This window comes from Oryctolagus cuniculus, chromosome 6 (genome assembly GCF_964237555.1).
Source record: "Oryctolagus cuniculus chromosome 6, mOryCun1.1, whole genome shotgun sequence".
Taxonomy (NCBI): Eukaryota; Metazoa; Chordata; class Mammalia; order Lagomorpha; family Leporidae; genus Oryctolagus; species Oryctolagus cuniculus.
Genome location: NC_091437.1, coordinates 133,815,911 through 133,839,815, shown reverse-complemented (window position 1 = coordinate 133,839,815; position 23,905 = coordinate 133,815,911). Strand labels below are relative to the sequence as shown.

Below are 23,905 nucleotides of genomic sequence, written 5' to 3'. Positions count from 1 at the left end.
CCAGTTAAAAGACACAGACTTGGGGCCAGCACTGTGGCACAGTGAGTTAACGTCCTGGCCTGAAGTGTCGGCATCTCATATGGGTGATAGTTGGAGACTTGGCTGCTCTACTTCCAATCCAGGTCTCTGTTATGGCATGAGAAAGCAGTAGAGAATGGCCCAAGTCCTTGGGCCCCTGCACCGTGGGAGACCCAGTAGAAGCTCCTGGCTCCTGGCTTTGGATCAGCGCTGCTCCGGTCATTGCGGCCATCTGGGGAATGAACCAGCCAATGGAAGACCTCTCTCTCTCTCTCTCTCTCTCTCTCTCTTTCTCTCTGCCTCTCCTCTCTCTTTGTAACTCTGACTTTCAAATAAATAAATATTTTTTAAAAAGGCACAGATGGCTCAATGAATTAAAAAACAAAACCCATCTATTTGTAGCCTACAAGAAACACATCTCACCAACAAAAATACATGCAACTGAAGGTGAGAGGATGGAAAAAGATATTCCATGCTAACAGAAACCAAAAAAAGAGCTGATATAGCCATCCTAATATCAGACAAATTAGACTTTAACACAAAAACTGTTAAAAGAGACAAAGAAGAGCACTATGTAATGATTAGGGATCAATTCAACAGGAAGATTTAACTATTATAAATGTATATGTACCTTATTACAGGGCACCTGGCTATTTAAAAGAAATGCTAAGGGAATTAAAGAGAGACTTAGACTCCAATACAATAGTAATGGGGGACATCAATACTCCACATTCAGCAATGGGCAAATCAACCAGACAGAAAATCAGCAAGGAAACAGCAGATTTAGTTGACACTACAGACCAAATGGGTCTAATAGATATCTACAGAACTTCTCATCCTACAGTTGAAGAATTCACATTCTTCTCAGAAGTACATGGAACCTATTCTAGGATTGGCCACATACTAAGCCATAAAGCAAGTCTCGAAATTCAAGAAAATTAAAATCATACCATGGATCTTCTCAAACCACTATGGAATGAAGTTGGAAATCAGCAACTCAGGAAACTCTAGAACATATGCAAGCACATGGAGACTAAACAACATGCTCCTGAATGAAGAGTGGGTCATAGAAAAAATCAAAAGAAAAATCAAAAACTTTCTGTAAACAAATGAAGATGACAACACAACATATTAAAACTTATGGGCCGGCGCCACGGCTCACCTGGCTAATCCTCCGCCAGCGGCACTGGCACCCCAGGTTCTAGTCCCAGTTGGGGCGCTGGATTCTGTCCCAGTTGCTCCTCTTCCAGTCCAGCTCTCTGCCATGACCCAGGAGAGCAGTGGAGGATGGCCCAGGCCCTTGGGCCCTGCACCCACATGGGAGACCAGGAGGAAGCACATGGCTCTTGGCTTCAGATCAGTGCAGCGCGCCAGCCACAATGCACCGGCCGTAGTGGCCACTTGTGGGTGAACCAACGGAAAAAGGAAGACCTTTCTCTCTGTCTCTCTCTCTCTCTCAGTCTAACTCTGCCTAATATAAAAAAAAAGAACCTTATGAGATACAGCAAAAGTAGTGTTAAGAGGAAAGTTTATAGCAATAGGTGCCTCTATCAAGAAATTGGAAAGACACCAAATAAATGAGCAATCAACGCATCTCAAGGATCTAGAAAAATAACGCAAACCAAACCCAAAACTAGTAGGCAAAAAGAAAAAATTAGGGAAGAAATCAACAAAATTGAATCCAAAAAAATACAAAAGATCAGCAAAACAAGAGGTTTTTTTTTGCAAAAATAAAGAAAATTGACACAGCATTGGTCCAACTAACAAAAAAAAGGAGAGAGAAAACCCAAATCAATAAAATTAGAAATGAAAAAGGAAATTTAACAACAGATACCACAGAAATATAAAGAATCATAAGAAATTACTACAAAGAGCTGTATTGCAAGAACTGGGAAACTAGAAGAAATGGATAGATTCCTAGACACATACAACCTTCTTAAATTGAGCCATGAAGACATAGAAAACCTAAACAGACCCATAGCCAAGACAGAAACTGTATCAGTAATAAAGGCCCTCCCAATAAAAAAAAAAAAAAAAAAAAAAAAAAAAGCCCAGAGCCAGATGGCTTTACTGCTGAATTCTACCAAACATTTAAAGAACTAACTCCAATTCTTCTCAAACTATTCAAAGCAATTGAAAGAGAATCCTCCCAAATTCTTTCTCAAAGCCAACATCATCTTAATTCATAAACCTGAAAAAGATGCAGCAGAGAAAGAGAATTACAGACCAACTTCCCTGATGAACATAGTTGCAACAATTTTCAATAACATCCTGGCCAATGGAATTCAACAACACATCAGAAAGATCATCCACCCAGGCCAAGTGGGATTTATCTCTGGTATGCAGACATGATTCAGCATTCAACAAATCTATCAACGTGATACACCACATTAACAAACTGCAGAAGAAAACCATATGATTATCTCAATAGATGCAGAGAAAGCATTTGAGATGCAGAGAAAGCATTTGATAAAATTCAACACCCTTTCATGATAGAAATTTAAGCAAACTGTATAGAAGGAACATTCCTCAAACAATCAAGGCAATTAATGACAAACCCACAAACAGTATCCTTTTGAACAGGGAAAAGTTGGAAGCATCCCCACTGAGATCTTGAACCAAACAAGAATGCCCACTGTCACCATTGCATTTCAATATAAATAGCCCTGGAAGTTTTAGCCCCAGCAATTAGGCAAGAAAAAAAATCAAAGGGATACAAATTGGAAAGGAAGAACTCAAACTATCCCTCTTTGCAGATCATATGATTCTTTATTTAGGGAATCCAAAGAACTCCACTAAGAGACTACTGGAATTCATAGAAGAGTTTGGCAAAGTAGCAGGATGTAAAATCAATGCACAAAAATCAACAGTCTTTCTCAGCCAATGCTATGGCTGAGAAAGAACTTCTAAGATCAATCCCATTCACAATAGCTACAAAAACAATCAAATACCTTGGAATAAACTGGATCAAGGACGTCAAAGATCTCTACAATGAGAATTACAAGACTTTAAAGAAAGAAATAGAAGAGGATACCAAGAAATGGAAAAGTCTTCCATGCTCATGGATTGGAAGATTCAATATCATCAAAATATCCATTCTCCCAAAAGCAATTTATACATTCAATGAAATACCAATCAAAATACCAAAGACATTCTTCTCAGATATGGAAAAAATGACACTGAAATTCATATGGAGGCACAGGACCTCGAATAGCTAAAGCAATCTTGGACAACAAAAACGGAGCCAGAGGCATTACAATATAAGATTTCAACACATTCTACAGGTCAGTTATAATCAAAACAGCCTGGTACTAGTAAAGAAACAAATGGATAGACCAATGGATCAAAATAGAAACAACAGAAATCAATCCAAACATCTATAGCCAACTTATATTTGATCAATGAGCTAAAACCAATTCCTGGAGTAAGGACAGTCTCTTCAACAAATGGTGCTGGGAAAACTGGATTTTCTTATACCTTACACAAAAAAACACTCAACATGGGTTAAAGATCTAAATCTACAACCTGACACCATCAAATTATTAGGGAACATTGGGAAAACCCTGCAAGACATTGGCATAGGCAAAGATTTCTTGAAAAAGACCTCAGAGGCACAGGCAATCAAAGACAAAATTAACAAATGGGATTACTTCAAATTGAGAAGTTTCTGTACAGCAAAAGAAATAGGAAAATGAGGAGGCAACCAACAGAATGGGAGAAATTATGTGCAAACTAACATCAAGAAACTCCATAACAACAAAGCAAACAACCCAGTTAAGAGATGGGCCAAGAACTTAAACAGACATTTTTCAAAAAAGGAAATACAAATGGCCAACAGACACATGAAAAAATGTTCAGGATCACTAGCCATCAAGAAAATGCAAATCAAAACCACAATGAAGTTTCAGCTCATCCCAATTTGAATGGCTTTCGTACAGAAATCAACAAACAAATGCTGGTGAGGATGTGGGGGAAAAGGTACCTTAATTCACTGTTGGTGGATCAATTTTCAGCCCACAGTGGCTACACCTCCCCCCACAGGAGTATGAACCACACAAAGAATCTGTGCAGTCCTCTCAGTGTGAACACAGAACCCTTTGCAATGACCCATCCCAACAATTAAGGGAACTCAGCCTCGGAGGCCAGACACAATTACTGCCAGAGCCCCAGCTACACACCATGCTATATCATGCAGCCACATAATTCCCACATTTAAAGCACGAAAGGCTTCCAAAGTTAGAGCAGGGGATCAACTCTCAGTTCTGTGATCATACTCCTTCAATGGAGAAAGCCAAGGGCTTCCAGGGTCTGCTGCCTGTTAGTATTCTGCCTTTTCAGTTTGAATTAGGAGATTGAAGAACCTTATAAACTTAAGTGGGCTTCAATTGACTTTTAAAATAGATAAATGGGGGCCAGCGCTGTGGCATAGTGGGTAAAGTCAGCGTCTGCAACGCCGGCATCCCATATGAGCACCAGTTCAAGTCCAGGCTGCTCCTCTTCCTATTCAGCTCTCTGCTATGGCCTGGGAAAGCAGTAGAAGATGGCCCAAGTCCTTGGGCCCTTGCACCTGTGTGGGAGACCTAGAGGAAAAGCTCCTGGCTCCGGGCTTCGGATTGGTGCATCTCTGGCCATTGTAGCCATCTGGGGAGTGAACCAGAGGATGGAAGACAGACACACACACTCTCTCTCTCCCCCCACACCTCTGCCTCTCCTTCTCTCTGTATGTAACTCTCTCAACTAAATAATAAATAAATCTTAAAAAAAAAAAAAACCTGTAGTATAGCTTAAAAAGGGGGGGAGAGGGCGGCACTGTGGCACAGTAGGTGAATCCTCCGCCTGGAGCGCCAGCGTCCCATATGGGCGCCAGTTCTAGTCCTGGCTGCTCCTCTTCCAATCCAGCTCTGTGGCCTGGGAAAGCAGTAGAAGATGGCCCAAGTCCTTGGGCCCCTGCACCCACGTGGGAGACCCAGAAGAGGCACCTGGCTCCTGGCTTCAGATCAGCACAGCTCCGGCCGTTGTGGCCATTTGTGGAGTGAACCAATGGACGGTAGACCTTTCTCTCTGTTTCTTCCTCTCACTGTCTGTAACTCTACCTCTCACATAAATAATTAAAAATAAAAAAATTAAAAAATAGATAAATGATACATGTAGTGCTATATATTAGGCAATGAATCAAGTGTGTAGAATAATGTTGACTTTCTAATTTCAAATACCAGTAGCCTTGTTTCATGAAAACTTCATTTAGGGTGACAGATAATTTCCCAGGAAGATGATATTCCACCCTACTGGAGATCCCTTTAATCTTCTCATCTCCCCAGAAGAAAATACTTTTGACTGAATTTTCTTACTTCCCTACAAACTGCTTTATTCTCATAATAGAAAAGTATTTATGCAACTGTGGTTAAACCTCTGGAAAAAAAACACATACTTGTATTGTGCAGAGAAAAAAAGAGGAGTAGGTGAAAGCTCTTACTAGAGAGGCACAGAAAGGTAGAGAGTTGTCTTTACAAGCAGTTACAATGACACTAGTTATGGAGATCTATGATAGCTTAGCAATTTGATGCAGTTCTGAGAAATAAATAGTTTTCAGGCCAGCAAAAATGGCAATCCCCCAAATGAGGGGCATTCATGAAATCTTTGGCATTCATGAGAGTCATAATGATTACTTCAAAGTGAGCAAGATTGAAGAAAGCCATAAAAAATGTCCTTGCCTGTTGTGGCCATCATTGTATTCATACAGCACAAAGATTAAGAAGCTCTATGTCTCTTTGAAATAGTACCAAACAAAAATAAATCTACCAATCACCAACATGTACTCTAACGTCCATCTGGTTCCAAAGCCAGAACCTTGACTTGGAAACTCCATACTTCTCCCCTTTACTCCATGTGCACATAAACATATGAACAAACACTTAAATGGAAAAATCAAGGATAGATAAAATCCATCTGCATACAGTGTGTGATCTGGATTTCAAGTGCCATCTTTAAAGAGGTTAAAAAGTAGCTGATGAAGGGCTGAGAAAGGAGGGATCTAAAATATGAGGGGGCTCTCAATTTCTCAAGGTTTCAAGCCATTTTCAAGCTCTATTATTTAAGTCATTTTTCATAACCATGACAACAATGTTTTTAGTTAGCTCTTCATTATTCCAGTCTAACAGATGATGAACCAAGACTTAAAGATGACATGCCATGCTTATGAGCAAAAGAAGCCAGGACCAGCACTTCCACCTACTTTTTTTTTTTTTTTATTTCACCTGCTATGCTCTTCCTCCTGTAAAAATGCTCAAAGCAGTCAAAGGAGCAGCAGACACAGAGAGAAATCACTTCTCCAGTAGAAGTAAATTGCAATTACAAATTTCAGTCAACCATTTCTAGTTCCTTTTTTGTGGAAAACAAAATGATGCAAGTGTTCCTCAGGCAGTAGTGATCTTTAATTGATATTTTGCTCACCATGAAAATGAGAAGTTTGTGGTATAAAACGGCTAAAGTTTTTCTAGAGCTAATATATTTTGTGGTGCTCCCTCCCAAAGGATACCCTTCTTTCCCACTGTCAATTACAGCTTTTCATGATTTGTGGCTTCCCAATACTAGCCTTCAACAACAGAGATGTGCCTTATTCCAAGACCAAAAGAAACAGCTGCCCACTGCCTTGGACCCTTACCCCTTACACAAGAAATATTGCCCAAACTGCCTGGTTTAATTTACTTCAAGGTCTCTGAAATGAATCCAGCTATTGATTTTTTGGGAGTTCTAAGACTCTTCTTAAAATGTGAACATGCTGGGAGTAATAAGAAGGCTATCGTTTATTCATATTTAAAGAGTGAATTAGTTCAGCTACCAGGCTGCCCTCTTAAAACCCTCTTGAAATTGCTCTGAGGAAAGTTAAGAGTAGTATTTTAGAGGGAAAAATATGACTTGGGAATATTATGAAGTCAGAAGACACAATAACTGGGATTTTATGTATCTGGAGGGCATTTAGAAGTACTGCTCCTCTAGAACAGGAGTTCAGAGGTTGACAGTGGAGGAAAACATAGGATGGTGAAGAGGTAGATGGGAACGGGCAAAGGTAGAAAGTGCATTTTGCCTCTATGCTAACATGTGAGTTCATCTATATCTTGAGACTCTCCAAAGAGACTTCCAATTAAACTAATTCCCTATTCTCAACAGTTTGCACTCAGTAGAGTCATAGTCTGAAAACCTGGATATAATTCCTAGCCTCACCCTTTCTAGGTAAGAGAAAATCTTCTGTACTCATAAAGTTCTAGGAGACTGTAGTCATCTTCTTCCTGTATAACAACAAAATGAACTGCAATCAAACTGTGGCCTATCTGAAGCGGGTGAGATGTAGAAAGGAATTAAGGATGACTAGATCTTCACTTTTATGGGTCTGCGTCTCTAGTTCATATGGTTGGGAAGAGAACCTTCTGCTTTAAGTATGGTAGTGAGTTCCAAGTTGAGTGTCTGTTGTCAACTGCATGAGGAGAAGAGAGTAAGAATGCTTTAATATTCCCTTAGGCAATGTTGCTTTTACTGTAAAGAAAAATGGGAAAAAGAAATGGAGTGCATATTTCACCACCTTACTGAAGTCTCTGCAAACTCCTCCAGAAGCTAAGCAAATTGGTAAGTTTCATTCTTTCCCTTTCCCCTCCCTTTGGTTACTCAGAAAGAACAGGCAATGGAAAGCATTTAGAGTGTTGGTGGAAAGACTGCAGGGGTGTGTTCGTTAGCATTCTCCTATAAGTTTCTAATAAATGTGTGTGGTTACACGGAGATGATATAATCAGTGTGTGGGGAGTGCTTTTCTGAATGCCTGTCAGATGGCTTCCTCCCAGCTGTGTACTATGCTAACCCTAAGAAGTATCAGACTCCAAAAAGGATGAGGATTTTCAAACCTCATGAGTTTGCTGGCAGGGAGGAAAAAGCAGATTTTGCTTCACAGTGGATTTGTTCTTTTGGTAGTACTTGGTCTCTAGACAGAGATCAAAGAGCCTTACACTTGGGATGATACTAGTAAATCCTAGGGACTTTTATCTCAAAATTAAATAAATAAGGTTATTTTAGAGGAGTAGAAAGAATCCTTGAAATATTTGGGAAGAAAAATCTATAAAATTCACACTTTGACCCTTATGATAGCCAGAAGCAAACCCAATTATAATTTCCCTTCTAAAGCAAGCTGCACAGTTTGTTGTCTGCAGAGAGTAAGAAATAGTGATATTTCATTGCAGAAGAAAAGGAACAGAACAGTTGTTCATATGTCTTTGACAGCACTTTGGAAATACCATGTTATTGAGGCTTAGTCTTATTCTTCTTTGGAACCCAATGCTTCATGTGCTGGAATATATAAACTCTCATTAGTCCTATTCTGCTTTAGTCTTTTGCCTACTTTTCCAGTCATCCACATAGGAACAGTGTTTGTTTTCATGGTATTGAAATGAGGGAATTCTCAGGAAGCAGACAATTTGTGGGATGGGCATTAGAAACAACCCAGTGTGTGACATCCAAACAGAATCCTCTTGCCTATGCTCCTCTGATACAACTGTTCAGGGACATCGTACTTTTGCAAGACCAAATTCTTAACAGAGGCTGTTTCAGGAAATCTGGCTTTTATACAAAAGAATAAAACCTCAGGACACCGTGTTTCATTGCTGACAATCTCCTTTTGACTGAACTTTTCTTGCTTCACCACGCTGATCTTCTTGCCCTCTTTTATGCCTCATTTTTACCCCACCATTGAGAAGCTGTTCTTGTCACAGACTTTTGACATTCACTGAATTGTAGAGTGTTTTGAAATGTAAACTCTTGCAACCTGTACTGAATTCCAGTTAAACAATAATTGTGATTCTCTGGGACCGGTGCTGTGGAGCAGTGGGTTAATGCCCTGGCCTGAGGTGCTGGCATCCCATATGGGCGCTGGATTGAGACCCAGCTGCTCCACTTCCTATCCAGCTTTCTGCAATGGCCTGGGAAAGCAGTAGAAGATGGCCCAAATCCTTGGGCCCCTGCGCCTGTGTGGGAGACCTGAAAGAAGTTTCTGGTTCCTGGCTTCAGATCGGCACAGCTCCAGCTGTTGTGGCCAATTGATGAGTGAACTAGTGGATGGAAGACCTCTCTCTCTGCCTCTACTCTCTCTGTATAACTCTGAATTTCAAATAAATAAATAAATCTTTAAAAAATTGTGATTCTCATAAAAGAATATAGAAATAGATCCTAGAGATGCTCTCATGGCCCTCCAGTTGACATTGTAAAAACCTTTAGTAAACATATACTAAGCCTTTGATGTTTCCAAGTTAACAAAGTAAATGCTACTCATTCCAACTTGAAAATAGGACCTTTGCAACAACTGCAGATACACAAACCCCAGACTTCTGTGGAACTTTGAGGTTAGGTAAGCTCTGCTAAATCTGATGAAACCAAACACTGTATCTTTATATTCAAAGCATTTCATCTATAAATTTCCAAAAAAACTAGGCCTGATTCACAAAAACATTTAACAAAGCATATATAGCATTAGGACCACACATTGGAATCACTGAAGTATAACGAATGATAAAGAATTGCTTACTGAGATCCTATAGCATATTCATCATGATAGGCCAGAAGACCAAAGAATCAATGATACATTCTATGCCTTCACCCAGTTGGAGAGACATGAACTTTTACACGGCTACAACAAAGGAAACCATTCCTGTGTAGGAGAGACTGTGGATACTATTAAGAGAATGCAAAAGTGGTAAATTTTCCAAGAAAATTGATAGGTTACTGAGCTGAGCCTTGAAAGAGAAACAGAGCCTGTGTTTTCAGTAAGGAGAGAAATGAAAGCAATTGCAGGAAAAACTAAACTGAATGCAATAATTCAGAAAGTAAATACTGAGCACCAATTTCACCAAGCATTGTGGGCCTTGTGGGAATTCAATAGAGATCAAGCCATACTTTCTTAGCCCTAAGAATTTGTCAGAGGACGCCAATGTTCAATTCTTTCTTAATGATATTCACACTTAAGGGAAGTCATACTTAAACTTTGCTTTCTGTCCAACCATCTTGATGTGTATATGTTTTTAAAAAATATTTAACTAAAATGCTGATTATCACACTCAATGTCAAAAATAGAAAATTAATTCAAAGAGATTGTTTTAAGTCTTCCATCTGAGAAGATAGTCTTATTAGAGTAGTAAAAATATCTTGATTCTGAAATAGGCACCTAAGTGTACCAATATTAAATTTTGTATATGAGTCTCTCAAGGAAAGGGAAAAAGATGCAACGTAACTAAGGATTTTCAAGCTCAGTTCTTAATACACTCCAGAGTCCATGGGCAGGTTTCTAAGTTTCTGTAAATGTTTTAATAGAACTTAGTTTTATCAGTATGATTTAAATAATGTCTGAAATTATATAAAAATACATTTTACACCAGATTTTTAAACATCGGAGGCACAATGTGATCCCAATTTTTCTGTACTGAATTACACCCAAGATAGAATTCTTCCACAGGAAGTATATCCATGGAAAGAGCTTTCACTGAATGATTTGATTTGTTCTATAGAATCTTTATATCACTATAATAGCTAACATTTACGGGGTGTTTGCTAAGTGCCAGATAGTTGAGCTAAGCATATTACATGAGATGATTTATCATTCACAACAACAGTATGAAATAGACACCATTAATCCCATTTTGTGATAGGATCAACCAAGCTTAAGAGAAAACAAGAAAGGGGCCTAAAGTAAACAGTGAGATCAGTATTGCTACCTGGAGAGTCTGACAGCAGAGGCCACACTCTTAGCCACTACCCTGGACTTCTCCTAAATATAACTATGTAGCAAAACTCAGAATACTTGGCACTGATTAAATCATATCATGAATTCTTACAGTCAGCATCAAACATCTGCTCAAAGCTGGGCATTTTCCACCAAACAAATCACTTTTCATCCTCAGAAATGCTCACAGTTCTTTGCCTCTCAGAAAATGAAAGAATTATTTTAAGATGTCATTTTCTGTAATTCTTCATCCTTTAGCTAAATATTACTTGCATGTTATTTATGCTCAAGATTACTTTTTTCTCACTGTTGAAAAGATAAGCCATTTTGAGTTTGTGCCCACCTTCAAGATATCCAATAAGGAAAATTCTTCATCTGATAATGGGGAAATTATATGTTTACAATTAAAATACAATAGTTTCATGTCTTTTAGAGTGCTTAAGCTAATGAAAATGTCTTGATTTCAGTCCAGTGAGGTGATACCACCAGGAGCTCCAGAGTTAGTTTTCCTTTTTTCCTCAGAAATTTTAACTTACCATCTTCTGAAATCTACTGGCTGAAGAGTTAAGAATATAAATTGCATTGCATAGCCCTCACACTTTGAGTCTATTTCCCCCATTTAGTTGATGAGATATTTTGCTAAAACTTAAGGATTTAAATGCATTCAGCAGCTCAGATTTAAGTAGCTAATTTTCCATAACAGTGGTTTTTTTGGTTTGGTTTTTGGTTTTTCTGCTCTTTCTTTACATCAGACATGAGCAAGACATTATTATATAAACATAAACTGTTAAAGAGAGTTCAGATTTCAATGACATCAATTCTAAGCACCACTTAAGAGAATTTATTTATTTTTTAATATCATTTTACATTTATCCTGATAACTAGTCACTAGTTTTAAGTATCCAGTTCAGAGTCTAAATAGGAACAATATTTATTCAATGCTTTGTTCACACAAAACTAGATCTTTAAAGGATTTATCAGTCTGGGGGTATTGTGTCCTTATCTTAAAAAGAGTATGGCTTAAAGTCCTGGTTTTCATTATTCTGAATCTCATAGACCACTGCCAAAGCAAAATATAAAAAGGGTTCTTTGAATTATTAACACATATTCAGAAGATATATAGTTTTGAATCAACACAAAGCCTAGAAAAGCAAATCCATTGTGTATTTGGAATTTATATTCTCTGAAGATCTAACAAAACTCAAAACTACATGAACTTATCTTAGTTCTGCACTGGTGGTGGTGTTTCAACTTCAATACCATGTCATCACATTATGGTCAACAACCGTAAGATGCACTAACAACCTTTTCTTGTATCTTTCTCTTCGTCTTATTTTCTTATCCTTTATCTAACAGTTAATTTCAGTCTTTTGTCCTTAGCCAGGATAGCTGGATTTCCTACAGATTTCCAATGCTTAGTACCAGGCAGATTAAATAAGTTCATTTATTCCAATTAAAAATATGCAATCTTTTAGTAAAATTATATTCCTTTTGAAACTCATTCCAAATGAATTTTAAAACTATATAATGCAAATACAAAATGCATTTCTATGACACCAGTGTGACACAAATGCAGGTGTATTCATGAGAAGTGGGCAGCAAAGCCGAGAGTAAATAGAGCTATGTCTTTCTAGCCAGAAAACGACAATGAGAACAAGAGGAAGGACCTCAGGGAAGTAATGCCATAAAATTATTTATGAACTCACAGGCTCATCCTCAAGTTGAATATGGTGGATTAGATTATAAGTAACAAGGATAAGTAACAAAACAAAAACGGTGGCCAGCGCCACGGCTCACTTGGCTAATCCTCCACCTGCAGTACTGGCACTCCAGGTTGTAGTCCCAGTTGGGATGCCGGATTCTGTCCCGGTTGCTCCTCTTCCAGTCCAGCTCTCTGCTGTGGCCCGGGAGTGCAGTGGAGGATGGCCCAAGCGCTTGGGCCCTGCACCCACATGGGAGACCAGAAGGAAGCACCTGGCTCCTGGCTTTGGATCGGTGCAGCACGCCGGCCATAGCAGCCATTTGGGGGGTGAACCAATGGAAAAGGAAGCCCTTTATCTCTGTCTCTCTCTCTCATTGTCTACCTCTGCCTGTCAATAAATATGTACATACGTACCTACATAAATGAAAAAAAGAAAACAAAAACTGTGAGAACTAAACTATGAGGCAGGTCCCAGACTGGCCATTGGGCGGTATGTACATTGGGCACATCAGAATACTTTTGCAAAGCCTTTGAAAATGGAACTGACATTGAAACCACAATCCACAGAAGGCTATACAGACTTTGCAACCTAAATCCAATTGGGTGAATTGCCAGCTGAAACAAAAATATCAACATGCTCCATAGGATAAACAAAACCAAGAGACTCATGAGGTAATATTCAAAATATCCAGAATATGTCTTAAATAGCACTCTGGCCTCAGAATCAGCCCTAAAGGCACTCGGATCTGGCTGAAAAGCCCATGAGAGTATTTCAGGCATGGAAAGCCAAGACACTCTGGCAAAAAGATCTCAGTGAGTGAGATCCCAGTGGAAAGAACAGGTCTTCAAAGAGGGAGGTGCCTTTCTCTGAAGGGAGGAGAGAACCTCCACTTTGACTATGACCTTGTCTAAACAAGATAAGAGTCGGAGAACTCAAGGGGCTTCCATAGCCTTGGAAACTCATAACTGGTGCATAGGGAGATTACTGATGCCATAAACAGGAGTGTCAATTGGTAAAGTCAACAACAGGAGTCACTGTGCACTTACTCCTCATGTAGGATCTCTGTCCTTAACGTGCTGTACACTGAGGCTTAATGCTATAACGAGTACTCAAACAGTATATTTCACTTTGTGTTTCTATGGGGGTGCAAACGACTGAAATCTTTACTTAATGTACACTAAACTGATCTTCTGTAAAAAAAAAAAAGAAAGAAAGAAAGAAATTATCAATTCCCAACTTGACTCTCACTGGGATTAAACATGACAATAGGTCTGATCTGATTTCATCATCATTTAAAAAAAATCATCTATTATTTTTCACTTTATGTTTCTGTGTGGGAGCAAACTGTTGAAATAATTACTTAAGGTATACTAAGATGATCTTCTGTATATTAAGATAATCGAAAATGAATCTTGATGTGAATGGAAGGGGAGAGGGAGTGGGAAAGGGGAGGGTTGTGGGTGGGAGGGACGGTATGGGGGGGGAAGCCATTGTAACCCATGAGTCGTACTTTGGAAATTTATATTCATTAAATAAAAGATTAAAAAAAATATCCATAATACAATCTAAAATTATTTGACATATAGAGAACTATGAAATCTGAGTTTGCAAGGGAAAAGATAACCAATAGATACTAACACTAAAATGATACAGACATAGCAACTATCTCACTGTCTAGATAGCACATATTATAAAAATTTTCTAACAAATAAGACAGAGCACTCTAGAAATTAAAGAAAAGAAATCTCAGCAAAAAAGTGTAAGCTATGAAGGATCAAGAAATGAAAATGTTATAAATGTAAAATACCCATAATTAAAATTAAAAATTTAATTGAAGGCTCAATAGCAAATTTGGAGATGATTATAGTATGTGTGTGTGCACGTGTGTGTGTGTGTGTGTACTTGTCGGTGGGTGTGGGTGTGAGACAGAGAGACAGAGAGAAACAGAGAGAAAGAGAGACAGAGAGAGAGAACAGTGTACCTTTCTGATATTACATATAAAAATTAACTCAAGATAGTTTAAAGATCTTAATGTAAGACCTGAAACTACTAGGGGAAAACACTACAGAACATCAAAATCGGCAAGGAGTCTTTTTTTTTTTTGGCTGAGACCCCAAAACCCATAGAAAAAAAATCAAAATTAGACAAATGAGATGTTATCAAACTAAAAAGAAACTTCTGAACAGCGAAAGAAATAATCAATAAAGCTTCAATCTACAGAATGGAAGAAAATATATACAACTCATGCATCTGACGAAGAGTTAGTAATCAGAACATATAAGGAATTCAAACAACTCAGTTGGGGGGGGGGTGGAAATCCAACTAAAAATATGGATGGTACATCTAAACAAGAATGCAAATGGCCAATAAGTTCACAAAAAAATATTTAACATCACCAGTTAACAGAAAAGTGCAAGCCAATATCATCATAATTTATCATTTCAATCCAGTTACATTGGTTTTTGTCAAAAAGAGGAAAAGTGATGCCACGGATATGCAGCAAGGAAACTCTTCCATATTGTTTATATGAGAATGTATATTAGGAAAACAGTATGGACATTCCTGAAACTAAAAATGATCTAGCAATCCCACTATTGGGTATATATCCAAAGGAAATTAAACCAGTCTATCAAAGAGACATTTGCACTCCTAAGTTCAGTGCAGCACTATTCATTTTACTCAAGATATCGAAATAACCTAAGTTGCCAACTACTGATGAATGGTTAAAGAAAACATAGTACCTATTCACAACAGAATAACATTTGACTCTTAAGTAACATGAAATGTTAGCATTTGCCACAACATGGATAGAACTGGATGTCATTAGGTTAAGTAAAATAAGCAAGTCACAGGAAAACAAATATTACATGATCCCATTCATATGTGAACTCTAAAAATTTTATCTCAAAGAAGTTGGAAGTAGAATGATGGTCATCAGAGACAGAGGACAGTGACAGTACAACAGATGAATGTGGAAAAATAAAATTATAGATAAAAGTTATAAGTTGGAATTAAAAAATAAGCTAGAAGAAAGGACTCTGAATGTTTTCATCATAAAGAAATGATAAGTGTTTGAGGTGATACTTCTGTCTATCCAGATTTGAACATTATACAATGTATGTGTGTACAGAAATATCACAAGGTATACCATAAATATGTACAATTTTTACACCATTAGTAATTTTAAAAGAGTAGGTAAACTTGACATAGATCCATATACATCTTCCAAACTGAACAGAGGGAAAAAAAGTAAAAGGAAAAGAAAAGCTTGAAGAACTTATATTAATATACCAAAAGTTCTAATCTTTGTGTCTTTGGAGTCACCCAACAAGAGAAACTCAAAACAAATTGTTGATACATACAACAAAATGGATAAATTTGAAAGATATGACTCAGTAAAAGAAGCCATAGTCTCAAAAAGTTATACATACTATGATTCCACTTATAGAAGTCTCAAGAGGAGAAACTACAGTGACAGAGAACAGATCAGCAGTTCTAAATAGCAGGAAAAAGGAGCGACTAGCATGAGGAACATTCTTAAGAGTGACAAAATGGTTATGTATGCTAGTTGTAGTGGTGGTTAGAAAATCTTTACCAGAGGTGTTCCAAAAGTTCATGTAAAATGTTAATCATGAAAAAGCTATGTGTGGATTTCAAAATTTTTTCACAAAAATATACTGATTTTTAAATTCTACTTTCCACTAACTTTTTGAAGCACTGTTATACATGTGTTAAAATTCACAGAACTCAATACCAAAAGAAAGTCAATATTACTTTATGTTAATTTACAAAATGTATTTTTTAAAATCATGGTCTTTATCTCAAAAATCTTATTGGCAGGACATTTTGAACTGTACCTCAAATACTGGAAGAATGTTTTCTACCAAGTTTGTAAGGGGAATTACATTATACATACTATTAGCTCAATAAAGTCACTCAATAACACTCTGCTAAGAAAGAAAATATGTATGCTGTTTTTCTTTTTACCAGGCATCTTCCATTCTCTAATCTCCACTCCCTCTATACTCTTTAAACTAGGCCTTGGCATCACCACCCAATCAAAATACAAAGGACAATAAGTTAATTATTGGTTGGAAATATAAAGAACTCATGTTCTGACAGAAAGGAAATTTCTGGGGTAATTTAACTTAACTGGATTTTAATCTTACATAACTAGAGTATCCAAGACATTTATAACTATACTCCTGCCGCCTCTCTGAGCCTCCCCGAGCAAAAGTTCTCTGGATTGCCTGGAAACACTCCACACTGGACACTTCAGTTCCCAGTCTTTTTGTAGAGGAATGAGGCTATCTTTTAAACAGTCACCAGAAACTTTCCTTTGATTTTAATTTAGATCTCTTCATTATGTCTTTTCTTATTTTTGTTTGGGAGACAAGACATAATTTCCCCCTTAAATGTCAGTATTTTGCTTTTCCTAAATAAAAAAATTGAGAGAGACAGAGAGAAGGAGAGAGAGAGAAGGAGAGAGAGAGAGATGGAGATGGGGGAGGGAGGGAAGGGCAGTGATGGGGAAAGGAAATGGAGGGGAGGGGAGAGAAGAGAAAAAGCAAAACCTAACTACTTTTCAGAGGTTCTGAAAACCTAACTAAACTCTCAACAGACTTTTTGTTTGCTTGTTTCACTGATTGTTTTTCTACACAGTGTTCCAATTTTTTTATCTTGTTCTTATTCCTCCAACCTCTTTAATCCAGTGTCCATCTCTTCACCAAAAGAGCTCTTGCTAAGGTAAATAAATGTGTTCTGTGCTACAAAATCTATGGACATGTTTTAATACTTATCTACTACCACATGTGTTAACCATCCCCCATTTTTTTTAATAGCTTTTTAATTTATTTACCCAAGAAGTAGAGTTACAGAGAGTGTGAGGGAGAGACAGATACAAAGGTCTTCCATCTGCTTGTTCACTCCCCAAATATTCGCAATGCTGGAGCTAGGCTGATTCAAAGCCAAGAGCCAGAAGATATATAGCAAAGGGCTATATAAGAAGAAGAGCCGCCGGGACTAGAACCGATGCCTATGTGGGTTGCTTTTTTATTTACCATCCCCTTTTTTTTGAAATACTTTCTGATCATAGTAATTTGGCTTTGTCTTCAATGGGTAGACTTCACCAAGCCTAGGTAATAGACAATCTTTTATTTCTCACACTAAGATTTTTCCAGGAAATCACATCCATGTCCACAGCTTCCATCACCATACACACTCTGATCATCCTTCTAAATTTATACTTAAACCAAACTATTCATTTAATTTTATGTCTTTATTCTCAATTTTCCCTACATCTCCATTTGGAAGGCTGAATCTCAACATATCCAAATTCAGCATATACAAAAGCTAACTCATTGGTTTTTCCCCTAAAATATGATTATGTTTCCCCTGAGTGAACCTTACAGAACATAGTTATTTCCTCACTTCACCACTCATATCTAATCCATTACAAAGTCCAATTGATTAACCCCTAACTTAAATCCATTAAATTTTAACTCTTTTTATTACCATTGGTTTTCTCTAAGAATCTTCATCTTTCACCTGGACTACTGCAATAGATTTCTAATTGAGCACCCTACATTCACTGGTAGTTCTCTAACCTATCTCTGCACTGTTGTCAGTGTATCTTTTCAAAATGCAAATATAGGCATTTCCCAACTGCCATTCCCAGCTACCTACTCCCATTCCATATAGATGAGCCAAAGACTGCCAACAGACACAAGCTAATCCAGGTGGCTGTGACTGCATGTAAGTGTGAGTGGGAGTACCAGACAAATATCTAAATGGGCAAGTCTGAGGATATGTCTGAATGGTTTCAAAACTCCCACATACACCCAAAGTTTCTAGGTTTATTTGCCATTTGAAATCACTTTGTGTGTTTTCCCAGGCAATCTCAAGTGATCTGTATAGTAGAAATCATCCTCACTCTCTGTTTTTATATTTCTCTCTTTATAGTGTACAGAAATTAATGTGTTTCAGGGGACTTTGCCTTTTGAGAGGTAGCATGGTAGAACAGATGGATTAGGGAGTCAGATGTGGATTTATATCAAAGCTCTGTGATTTATCATAATTATTTTACTCTCATTTTCTTATTTTAAAATAAGGATAGCTCATAGATTTCTTAGAATTTGATTGAGCCCCACAATGCCAAGCATATCATGTGATATGTATTCGGTGAAAAGTGAATGATTTTTCTTTCCTTCCTGGATGGCTGGTATCAAAGTATAACAGGTCAAAGAAACTCAAGGTCATTTGCAAATTTCTGCCAAACATAAGTTTGCTTCACAAATACGTGGACATGAGGGTTCAGCTGAAATTTCATTTTTTGTTGCTACTTTTTAGTTAACATATATTGAGTATTTCCTACATACAAGGATCCATACTACAAAATTTACCTTATTTCCTTATTTTTACAATGACATACTTTCAATTTATCTTATAATCATAAGATGATCATTCCACTAAGTAAAGAATTCAGTAAAAATTAAGGGAAAAAAACCAAAACACTGGTCCACAACAACAGAAACACTGATCCACAACAATAGACAAGGACTGTAGATAATAATCAGTTTTCAAAATGTCTGTTTTGCTAATATACATTATGCTTTTTGTATTCTGTTACCACAGATCAGATAAAACATTTGTCTTTTTCATTAATCACTACAAATTCCCTACAATGTATCATACTATTCCACTGTATAGCTAAAACTGCCAGAACTTGAATTATTAACACAGATAAACTGACTCCATAGCTTGTGATTTTATTCATAGGATTAAAGATTACACACTTGATCCTAGCCAAAAGGCCAAGAAGAGCTAGAATTAAAAATCTGTTTGTTTGTTTGTTTGTTTGTTTTTAAAATCCGTTATGGGGGGGAGGGGTATCTATCTGCTGGTTTACTACCAAAGTGGCCAAAACAGACAGGGCTAAACCAGGCTGAAACCAGAAGCCAGGAGTTTTATCCAGGTCTCCCGTGCGGGTGGCAGTGGCCCAAGTACCTGGATCATCTTCCATTGATTTTCCTAGGCCATTAGCAGGGGGCTGGATCAGAAGTGGGGCAGCCAGGACACAAACTGGCACCCATATCAGATACCGGCATTGTCAACAGTAGCTTTATCCACTACACCACAATGCAAGTCCCTATCTACAGGAATTTTTACCTCCATCATGGAACAATCAAATCTAGAAAACTCAGAGGAAAATGGTATCTTAGACCATCTAAGTTTCATCAAGGTACTATAGAATGATTTATTTCATTTGCTAAAATCCAGAGCCTGAAAATTTGACCATATGAACTTCTTTGAATGAAGCAATTCCACTCGATTACATTACAGGGCAATTCTAAGCTACGAGACCTAAAACGCAATTTGCTTTTCCATGTTTGATATTAACCAAATAATTTCTGGAATTACAAAAATTATTACCTCTTTATAACAGTATAAATACTAATACCCTAAAGAATTATTGATGCAGTGCTAAAGATGAGAATTTGGCAAGAAAGGGAATTTTAATTATGGTCTTTATAAAACCAAGAACAGCTCAGGGAACCCAATTATGACGGTACCATGTAAAGATGTGTGTAAGCCTCTATCTTTTACAATCCTAAATAGAGTTTTAAACAAACTGTCTCTGAAAGGAAAGCTTGAATCCCAGAGAATATTCAACATGTACAGGGACATATACCCAAAATAGTTATAAAACATGATATATACTAAGGTCATATGCAGAGAAACATTTATTTTTCCCCAAGGTGGACTAGGGTTGAAATCTATCCTATAAAGGGAACACTACAGCAGTACCCAAAGAAAAACACATGTCTGTCTGACAGCCTGCAAAGAAATCCTTAGGAAAATACCAGAGATGCATTATAATATTAGTTAACAAATCTGAATGCATTGCATACTATCTGCAAAGGTTTGGATTCCAGACCTAATATGAAAATCACAGAGTAGCTATAGTTAAATAGAGTGACTGCCTTTCTTTTTGGTTCTTTCTGTCCTTAAAATGAAGGTCTCTGAAATCTAATAAATATTGGTGGAATCTTTTATTTTAAGTTTATGCTAAATATAGTTATCTAAAGGCAATGATATTGCTACCTGATCAGTCTCAATTTTCGTTGAACTATATAATTTTCTTAGTGGAGATAGTAAATATTTACTAAACTTTACTCACATGCTTGTTTAAGGCCAAAATATATGGCAGTTACTCAATGGAATAGAGTCAATTGACCAACAACTCAGAAGGTTAATGATGCCTTTTTTTCCATTATGTCTCAGGCTTCTTTATTTAAAAACAAAGTGATGTGGGTATTAGAATCAAGAGCATCATTGAATTTCATCTTCTCTCCAAGCAGTTCCCCAAAACTCCTTGCCACACCCTTTGTGTTTCCAATGCCTTCTTTAGTGAAATGAAGAACTGAATCCCCAAAGCCCTGACTCCAGGTTCTCTTTCCCTAGTGTCTCCCCTGACCTCTGCCCCCACCCTGGGTTCCTGGGAAGGGCAGGCAGCTCAATTTGAATGCATGGAGGAGCACAGAGCAGGGACAGGCACAGAGGGGAAGGCTTCCCCCTCAGGGAAGGGCACTGGCAAGCTGAAGTGAGGGCTGCCATAGGCTGGGGTACTGAAATGGGGCCCCGGTGCCAGAGGAAAAGACATAGGCCCCTGAGAAGGGAGAGCCGGCAGCCTCAAAATCCTCTTGTTGAGAACAGTCACTGCTTAATTGTTTGCCCTTCTGGCACCGGTTACAGAACCACACTTGAACCATGTTCTTTGTGAGCCCCAGCTGCTGGACCATGTGGCTGATATGCTGCGGTGTGGGATCCCAGCACTGCAGGACCATGTTCCCCAAGTTGCCTCTCACTCAGTTCTCCATACTCATTCGCTTTCTCTTCCCGGCCTGCACTAGGGTCTCTGCTTTGCAAATCTCCTGAAGGTTCTCGTTGTTGTTGGCCTCTTCCACCTACTTCTGAAGTAGGAGCTGCAGCTTACACACATTCTTGAAACTGAGCTGAAGGGCCTCAAATCAGCAAATACACGTTTGGCTGAACACCTTTCCAAAGAGAACCCCCAGGGTGAGCTCCACGTCAGCCTGAGTGTAGCCTAGAGTGATCCTCTTCTGCTTCAGGAGCTTAGCAAACTGCTTGAGTTCCTTCGGTAGAGCTTTGATGTCCTGGGAATCCTCGGGGTTTTGCTCTAGCTTCACAGCACCAGGAGGGGCAGCGCAGGGATTAGGGGAGGGCCTTCCGAATGCTCCCCTTGCCGGCCCCTGCCTCGCCCACCAGCTGAGTGGTCTCCAGGCCGCCTTGAGGCATGAGGCCCACGGCAGCTCGATAGAAGTCAAAGGGAGGCAGGCATATGGAATCCCCCCCACACCTTGGTGCCCAGTGCAACCCTGGGCCAGATGATGGGGCCACCAGGAGGGCTTTGGAAGCTCAGCTAGGTCCAAGAGTCCATCCAGCCTGGCTCCGGAGCCCCCAGCCCATCATCACCACAGCCTGGTGGGGACAAGAAGGCAAAGTCTGAAGCCAGGTGTCCTCCTTGGGGGCCTGGTAAAAAGGGGGTTAATTATGTTTTTAAGAGAGTAAAGTTAGCCGGCGCTGCGGCTCACTAGGCTAATCCTCCGCCTAGCGGCGCCGGCACACCGGGTTCTAGTCCCGGTCGGGGCGCCGGATTCTGTCCCGGTTGCCCCTCTTCCAGGCCAGCCCTCTGCTGTGGCCAGGGAGTGCAGTGGAGGATGGCCCAGGTGCTTGGGCCCTGCACCCCATGGGAGACCAGGAAAAGCACCTGGCTCCTGGCTCCTGCCATCGGATCAGCGCGGTGCGCCAGCCGCGGCGGCCATTGGAGGGTGAACCAACGGCAAAGGAAGACCTTTCTCTCTCTCTCTCTCTCTCTCACTGTCCACTCTGCCTGTCAAAAAAAAAAAAAAAAAAAAAGAGAGAGAGAGTAAAGTTAGATAATATACTTCTCTATTTCTCTGCTTTATACTTTTAAATTATTAACTAATTATCATCTTCAAAATAACTTACAGCCACTGTGTCATCAAGTTCATTTTTAAAAAAGACAATTAAGAACACAATTAAATGTCAGCACTGATTGGCTTTAACTAAACTATCCATCGCTTAAAAAATATCAAACTGAAATTTTTTGATTTAATGCTTTTGCATTTGAAACAGAGGTTGAGAATAGAGGCAACTGCCTAATTCTGTCCTTACATAATAGAGGGTTCACTTTTACAAGATAAAATATTATAAACTCACATTTATGTGGAAAATACATAATGCCTTGCCATTTGCTTTTCTATGTGAAGCCATCCTTCATGGTAGGAGGAATCTGTGACTTCTTTCTAGCCAACAGAATAGGACAAAGATGACAAGAATCTACTCCCTTTATTTATCACTGTTATTCATCAAAGATAATAAGATGCTAGTCACATTACATTGTTGTATCAGTTTCCTAAGGCTATTGCAACAAAGCTTCCCAAACTTGGTGGCTTACAATGACATAGATTTATTCTCGTACAGGTCTGGAGGGTCAAAGTGTGAAGTCATGGCATCTGCAGGGCCAAGATCTCTCTGAAAGCTCTAGAGATGCCGTCTTTATTTGTCTCGTCTAGCTTCTGTGGTTGCCAACAGTCCTTAGTGTTTCTTGGCACTTAGTAGTCTAATTCCAGTTACTGCAGCTACTGCCATATTGCCCTCTTCCCTCTGCGTATCTGTAGGATAATTATTATATTAGGGGTAATTCTACTCCAACATGACCTTATTTTAACTTGACTAATTACAAACCCATAGACCCTATTCCTAAACACAGTCACATTGTGGGGTTTCAGGTAGATGGGTATTTGGGAGTACACAATTCAACCTAATACAGATACATTATATATATATATATATATATATATATATGATTTTTTTTTTTGATAGGCAGAGTGGACAGTGAGAGAGAGAGACAGAGAGAAAGGTCTTCCTTTGCCGTTGGTTCACCCTCCAATGGCCACCACGGCCGGCACGCTGCAGCCGGCGCACCGCGCTGATCCAATGGCAGGAGCTTGTACTTATACTGGTCTCCCATGGGGTGCAGGGCCCAAGCACTTGGGCCATCCACCACTGCACTTCCCTGGCCACAGCAGAGAGCTGGCCTGGAAGAGGGGCAACCGGGACAGAATCTGGCACCCCGACCGGGACTAGAACCCACTATGCCAGCACCGCAAGGTGGAGGATTAGCCTAGTGAGCCGCGGCGCCGGCCCTATATATATGATTCTGATTAGCACACACAAGGAGTAGACTACCCCTTACTAAGTTTGAAGAAGTAAGCTCTAGGGGCTCTAAGATGGCGGAATAGGGAGGGAGCTCACTGATAGTCCAGGAAAAGATAGTTTAATAAAAGTGTAGATACTGCAGTCTCAGGGAAGAGTAAGGCAAAAA

The 23,905-nt window shown here is 38.9% G+C and overlaps 1 long non-coding RNA gene and 1 pseudogene across 2 annotated transcripts in view; both read right to left on the bottom strand.

The window, feature by feature from the left end:
• Positions 1–23,905, bottom strand: part of LOC138849966 (uncharacterized) — a 189,180-nt gene that overhangs the window by 102,137 nt on the left and 63,138 nt on the right. The gene's annotated exons all lie outside the window — the stretch shown is intronic.
• LOC127490637 (POU domain, class 5, transcription factor 1 pseudogene) lies at positions 3,469–22,033 on the bottom strand (annotated as a pseudogene).